Source organism: Lactuca saligna, chromosome 4 (genome assembly GCF_052625555.1).
Source record: "Lactuca saligna cultivar CGN05327 chromosome 4, ASM5262555v1, whole genome shotgun sequence".
Taxonomy (NCBI): domain Eukaryota; kingdom Viridiplantae; phylum Streptophyta; class Magnoliopsida; order Asterales; family Asteraceae; genus Lactuca; species Lactuca saligna.
Window position 1 is genome coordinate 26,380,908 of NC_136420.1, and position 6,784 is coordinate 26,387,691.

Consider the following 6,784-nt stretch of genomic DNA (forward strand, 5'->3'; position numbering starts at 1 on the left):
ATAAGACAAAGTTAGTCAAATTAATAGTAGACCTCATTAACGAAGCCATGCTATAAGGGGAGTTTAAGGAAGTGGCCTATAAAATGACCACCATTGGGTATATACTCTTACCCACTGCTCTCTTGTATAGTGGAGGGTCGTTAGTTGAATGGGGTTGATAGGACATAATTTCATTAATAAGTATAATGATATAAAGTAACTAAACTATTTTAAAAAAATCCTACTCTTAGTTAGTTTAAGAAAAATGTGAAAAGTATGCTAATCAATAAAATTTCACATTATGCTTTATATGTAGTTAGTGTAGCATGTGTGGTTAACCGACACACCAATAGTGACTATAAAGAGTATTAATAGGCATATCGAAAAATTATCATTGTTAACGGAGCGTGTTTGGTTAACCGGTACATTAATTAGAGATGATAAATGACATCGAGAGTTCCAAGCATATTTATATGATTGTTCACATCTTGTTGTGATCCTCAGCGTCTTAGTCACAAACAGAAGACCATATTCTAATATTAAACCTGTCGTTGATAAGATCAATGAATTTCAAAAGTTCTAGGAGTTTCATAGTTCAAAATTGATGAAATGCTTTTACATACATTTATAAAATCGCGATAAGATTATAACATCCATCTTCCTAGTTTTGAATTGTTATTTTGGATCCTACCCTTAAATATTAGTTATGGGTTAAAATATTAAGGATTATTGTCATCTAACTAAAACTACATTCTTTTCTCTATAGATGTCTACTTCTTATGATGCTTCTGCTCCTCAAAACTCTTACCACAACTTTTCGCTTCTCTGGATCGTTTCGAAGGTAACATTGGATGGCACTGAGTACAATGATTGGATATGCAAAATCAATATGGCTCTTTGATACGAAGGCAAAGAGTATGTCCTTGAGAAACAACTCGTTGAGATTGATGAAGCCACTGCTACTCCTGAAGAAATAGCCTCCTACAAGAAACACTACGACGACACGACTAAGGTTGCTTCCATCATGATTTCCAGCATGATACATGAGTTGAAAAAGTTCTATGAGGACTACTGTCCATACAAGATGAACTTGAATCGTGCCTAAAAGTTTCACAAGAGAGCTTGTCAAGAAAAGTATGAAGTCGTCAAACCTCTTATGGCATGCAAATTAAAGGAAGTAGAGTTTATTTACAACTACGTGCAAAGAATGCTTTATATGTGGAGCGACTTGAAAGGCTCAATGTGAACTTCGATGAGAAGTTGGCCATTGACATGGTCATTAACTCCATGCCTCATTGTTATGATTAATTCATTCTGCTAGCTTATCATTTAAACAACACAGAAACCATGTTAGACCAACTCCACAATCTGTTGCGAATAACTGAGTCAGGAATGAAGAAGACTCTTACCACTAATAATGCTCTAGTACTTGCGATTGGGAAAAATAAAGGAAAGGAAAGGAAAGGTGGTCCTAAGCAAAACTGGAAGGGCAAATCCCATGTTGGTCATCTACCAATGGCCCAAAAGCAAAACCCAGTTATGAGATTCCTTCTGTTAGTGATCCCAAAGAGGTCATTTGTTTTTATTGCAGTGATGATGGCCATTAGAAATGAAGTTACCCCAAGTACTTGCAAGACATTGATGATGGAAAAGTGAATCCATCATCGATAGGTATTGTAACACTCCCAAAAATCACAATAAATTTAAAACCAACCACGAATCAATATTGTTTATTAAAAGAGTCATTGTTTCAAAAACATTATTTCCAATCAGAGTTTTCCCCAAGACCCGGAGACATAAAAACTAGTATTTGTGTATGAGCACGCCTTTGCCTTCCCATGATCCTCGAAAGTACCTGAAACGACACACTAAAACTGTAAGCCAAACCTTAGTGAGTTCCCCCAAAGTACCAGCACACCACAACAAACAAGCATACAATACGAAAACCCAGCCTAACTAGACTGCCTAGCAGGGCCTACATCCTATCTGGATTGATCTACAATCCTTCAGGACGATTAGACTACCTCGCCAGGCCTACAGCCTATCAGGACCGCTCTATAAGCCATTAGCCTGACTGGACCGCCTAGTATGGCCTACATCCTATCAGTTCGTCCCTGGGTGTCTTGGCCTACAACACAAAGCAGGATCGCCTCAACCCAACACAACATGTCGACATATGCAACAAACAAACATAAACATAGAGCTAGTGTCACACCCCGACCGAGGGCGGAAATCGCCGGGGTTGCGACGTTATACAATTGGATCACAGTCAACCACATATATCGAATACATAATATATTTGAATCAATATTTTACAAACCTTTAAGTTTCAGAATTAAAATTACATCTTCATATTAAACACACAACGGTAAACAAGTTAAGTCTATTCCCAAAAGAAAGGAACTATAATTTCCTTAGAACCGATGTCCTACCTCCGACTTCTTAGTTACCTGAGAATACACATTTTTAAAATACGTCAACAAAAATTGTTGGTGAGTTCCACAGGTTTTGACTTCGTGAGCTTTATAAAAAGAAATCTTTATAAAATGTGGAATGTTTAACAAAATAATTTGTGCAAAACATGGTCAACAATGTTACCGATAAGCTTGTGTGAGCCCTGATACTTGAATTCCGATACGAGTATCCGTGTAAAAATATTTATGATAAAAGTAAATATTAACATATTTTTGTGGAGCAAAATATTAAGTATTTATATAAATAAATACCACCAATCGGTTTAACAATCTACAAACATTATGTATACTACATACTCTATTTATAAAACGTGAAATGTTTAACAAAATATGTTGGACAAAACATGATCAACAATGTTACTGAGACCGGATACTTGAAATCTTACAAGTATTCATGTTAAAATACTTATGATAAAAGTAAATATTAACATATTTTTGTGAAACAAAATATTTAGTGTTTGTATAAGTAGACACTAACAATATATTTAACAATCTACAAACAATATTTATACTACATACAAACCCATAATAGTTTGTATTAGTATATTTATATCCCTGATGTTGTTATAATTCTCAATTGTTTGAGTTTGAAGACTTTTTGTTGTAATGCTTAATAATATAAAGCTACCAAAGTTCTATCGGGACAACGGTCGTATGTGTCCCAATACGAGTTTAAACAGTACGTCGACTGTAAGTGACCATAACAATTGTTTAGACAGTACTCTGACTGTAAGTGACCATATATATGTTTAGACAGTACTCCGACTGTAAGTGAATAACAAAGTTTATACAGCACCCCGGCTGTGAGTGACCAAAATCGACATAGTCCAAATCATCAGATCTTATGAGGTTTTCAACATGATCATATTAGAAATACTTGTTATAATTTACACTTTTGTAACTATTAAAGTATGTGTGAACTAAACAATATCATAATCGGTGTACTTATTTATCACAACACTTTGTATATATATTTGAAAGTCCAAACAGCAAGATAAATCAAAAAGGGCAATTTTGTCCATGTTTTTAGAAAAATCATAGAAAAATTATCATAAGTCGAAATTTGGATCCGTAAACTCTCAAAGTTTAGAAATGAGTCTAATTTGTCCATAATTTTTATCCTAAACTTAAGTAGTTCCTAACCTGAGTGAAAATGCTCATTTTTACAGACAGGTCCGAAAATGTTCTGAAATGATAGACAGTTTTGTAAAAATCATTATAAATTGTAGAAAAATCGTATGAATGCGTGCGAGTAGTCCTTAGAAAGGTATAAACATGAACTACTTCCATATGGTACAATTTTGAAAGCCATCGAGTTTAAGGAGGGCAAAATAGTCCGTGAACAGACCATAACTTTACTGTGAAAAGCTGAAATTTGAGTTTAGATATGTTTAGTGACATAACTTGTATTTTTAGTTAGTAAAGCCTTTAAATCTTTAAACTATAACTTTTTTAGTGTGTATTCTCCCCCAAAACTTGTAAAACATAAAAGAGGGGCCGTAGAAAACTCACTTTTGTCGCATAGAGTTATTTGGGTTGAGAATGGTTCGTGCGGTTTCTGGTTCCACTCAAGCTTGTGATTCAAGTATTCTTTTGGATGTCTTAACACATAAATACATATATTTACATGCGTGTTACACTTTTATCATGTATTAAATCATTTTAAATTAGTGGGTTTGATGATAAAAAGAAAAAGTAGAAATCAAGAATATACCTAGCTTCAACTTGGATTAAAAGTATGTTGCCAAAAGGTGGTGGAATAACACAAGCTTTTTGAGAGGTAAAGGGTAACTTTCTCAGGGGTTTTTAGTGTTTGAAAGTAGCTACATATGTTCTACTTTGAATCTCAAAAATGGGCAGAAAAATGGAGGACTTTTGGGTGTTAGTTTGATGCTCGAAAACAACTACTGTTTTGGCTATGTTGCTGTCACGAAAATTTCACAGCAAAAGGGTAAGATAAGAATAGTTTAGCCACTGCTTTGAGTCCCTAATTTAGAGTAGCAAAACAACTAACTGCCAGAGGTATTTGTTGGTGAAAATATCAAGCAAAAGGAAGGTGTAGATGGATGAAATGGTGGCTGAAACACCAAGGGACAACAGCCCCGTTAAGGTTCACGGTTTTGAGGAGTTGGAAGGAAATTTGTGTGGTTGAAAATGGAATAAACTTTGGAGCTTTTCCTTGGATTATTTGATGGATAATGGAAGTAGAAATGAGGAGATATTTCCATATTAGGAATGAGGAGAGAAGATAAGAAGATAAGAAGATAAGATGGAATCAATTAGGCTAGATTGTGATGGGATGGGTAAATGATGAGATTTGATCTCCTAGCCCACTTGGTCTCCTAGTTGGTTAAAGATAGAATTAGTTAACTAACTAACTATTAGTTACTTAGTTATTTAGAGGTTCTATTTATGGAGATGGAAGATGTTAATCTCGAAAATTAGAAGAGGGATTAAGAAGTATTCTTAGTAAAATCTCTTAAGTGATTAAGCACTTATTAGTTAAGTTGGCACTTATCTCAACCATTTCTCTTATATTAATTGATTTAGGCATCATATTCCTTATATAAAATCACTTTAAGTCATAACCCATAACTACTCATCTACTACATAATAATACATATGTACAAATATATACATGTATACTTAGTATAAAATAACAATGTAGTTTTTGTGTATTTGAACTTAAATGTTTATGTTTTATTATTTTTATTCAAAAACACTTAAATACATTCTAATTATGCCTTATAATAATTCATTTTATATTTTTATTTATTTAAATAGTAAATTTATTGACCAAGGTATAATTTCGCGACATTTAACCGGTTAACGGTATCGTTAAACACGTTTTGTCACTTTGGTTCGTATATTTGTCAAATTTAGATCCTTCACAACTACTAAGCACAAGTTTTACACAAAACTTAACTTACTCATCAACTAGAGACATGTTGATACAAAAATTAAGTTTGTTGTATTCAAATGACGTTATATGCTAATTTTCACAAAACAGTGATGGTTCGTAGTCATACATCGTAACGAAATTTATCATGAGTTACTTGTTTTATATTTCACAAGAACTTATCAAATTTAAAATATGTTCAATTCCTTCAACCAATTTTGGTAAAATATTTATATTGCATAATAATCAAAACATAGCACCGTACGGTCGTTCCTATTTTTACCAATTGTTACAGCTAGCAATATAGATAATTATACATATCTCCTGAACAGCTACAACTGTCATATGACTATCCTAACTAGGATACATAATCTAGTAGGCCGGCCTTGGTGCCTTCCACCCACGGGTACAGTGAGGAAAACTCACAGCACAGTCTGAATGCAGTCTGAATAACTCCCAGCTCCGACAACCGGCTCAACCCAAATCCAAAATGTCAGAAAATTTCCTATTTTAAATTAATAACATTTTGCCAAAATAACGTTGTTCAAAATAAAAAATTCAACCGACTCAACCCAAACAAGTCAAACCAGCTGAGTCAAACCAACTGACTCAACTCAAGCTTTATATGTGGGGCGTACTCGAGGTTCAAGGAATCAGGACCAAATCTGCATATCCACAGCGTACCATCTGGTATGCCCTACGTACGAAGTAGTTCCCTTCTTAATATACTAAGAGCTTATTACTTCGACTTATACATCCAATTGTAGATCCAATGCTCAAATACCGTTAAGAGTCATTAAGTTTCCAACTTTATGACTTTGCTTGTTTGATAAGTGCTTAATAGACAAAATCTCAACTTCTTAACACCTTAAGATCTTCTAGAGCATGCATGCGGAAAAACTAAGCATCAAGACCACATTTTTATGACTCAAGACCCCTCATTAGGTCTGAAAGGATGTCTTATTCGATTAATAGCATGCCATGCACAAGAATGTAACACCTTGTTTCAAATGATTTCCTTAATGTGGGGTGGTGACCCGAAGATCAAGTATCATCAACCTTAGGGCCTTTTAGGGAAATAGATTTAGACCCATCTGGGTGTGGGTAATGTAATTTGGAAGATCCGAGAGTTCATTTTGTGTTTTGGAGCCAAGGGATATTTCGGTAAAGAGTCAGTTCGGACTTTTATAGAAATTACATTTTTGTTCGGGAGGTTTTAAGGTAAGTATGAGTTCATACAAGTGTAGATCTTCTCGTTACCTCTTCGCGTATATAAGAATCGTCAGAAACGGAATTATATCAAAGAAGTTATGACCTTTAGAAGTTTGGTGATTTTAGGGTTTAATCGAGTACGTGGGGTGTAATGTGTACACATGACATACTAGGGAGAAGGCCAATACGTTAGGCATACAATGGTGTATGTTGGGCATAT

General features: G+C 34.4%; 1 long non-coding RNA gene across 1 annotated transcript; it reads right to left on the minus strand.

Annotated features, from left to right (window-relative positions):
• Window positions 1–2,068: 2,068 nt before the first annotated feature.
• On the minus strand, window positions 2,069–4,637 carry LOC145038366 (uncharacterized). Its single transcript, XR_013679333.1, has 3 exons — window positions 4,168–4,637; window positions 3,966–4,054; window positions 2,069–2,429 (listed from the first exon to the last, which is right to left on the minus strand). It is a non-coding gene; the product is annotated as an uncharacterized LOC145038366 (long non-coding RNA).
• Between the last annotated feature and the right edge of the window lie 2,147 nt (window positions 4,638–6,784).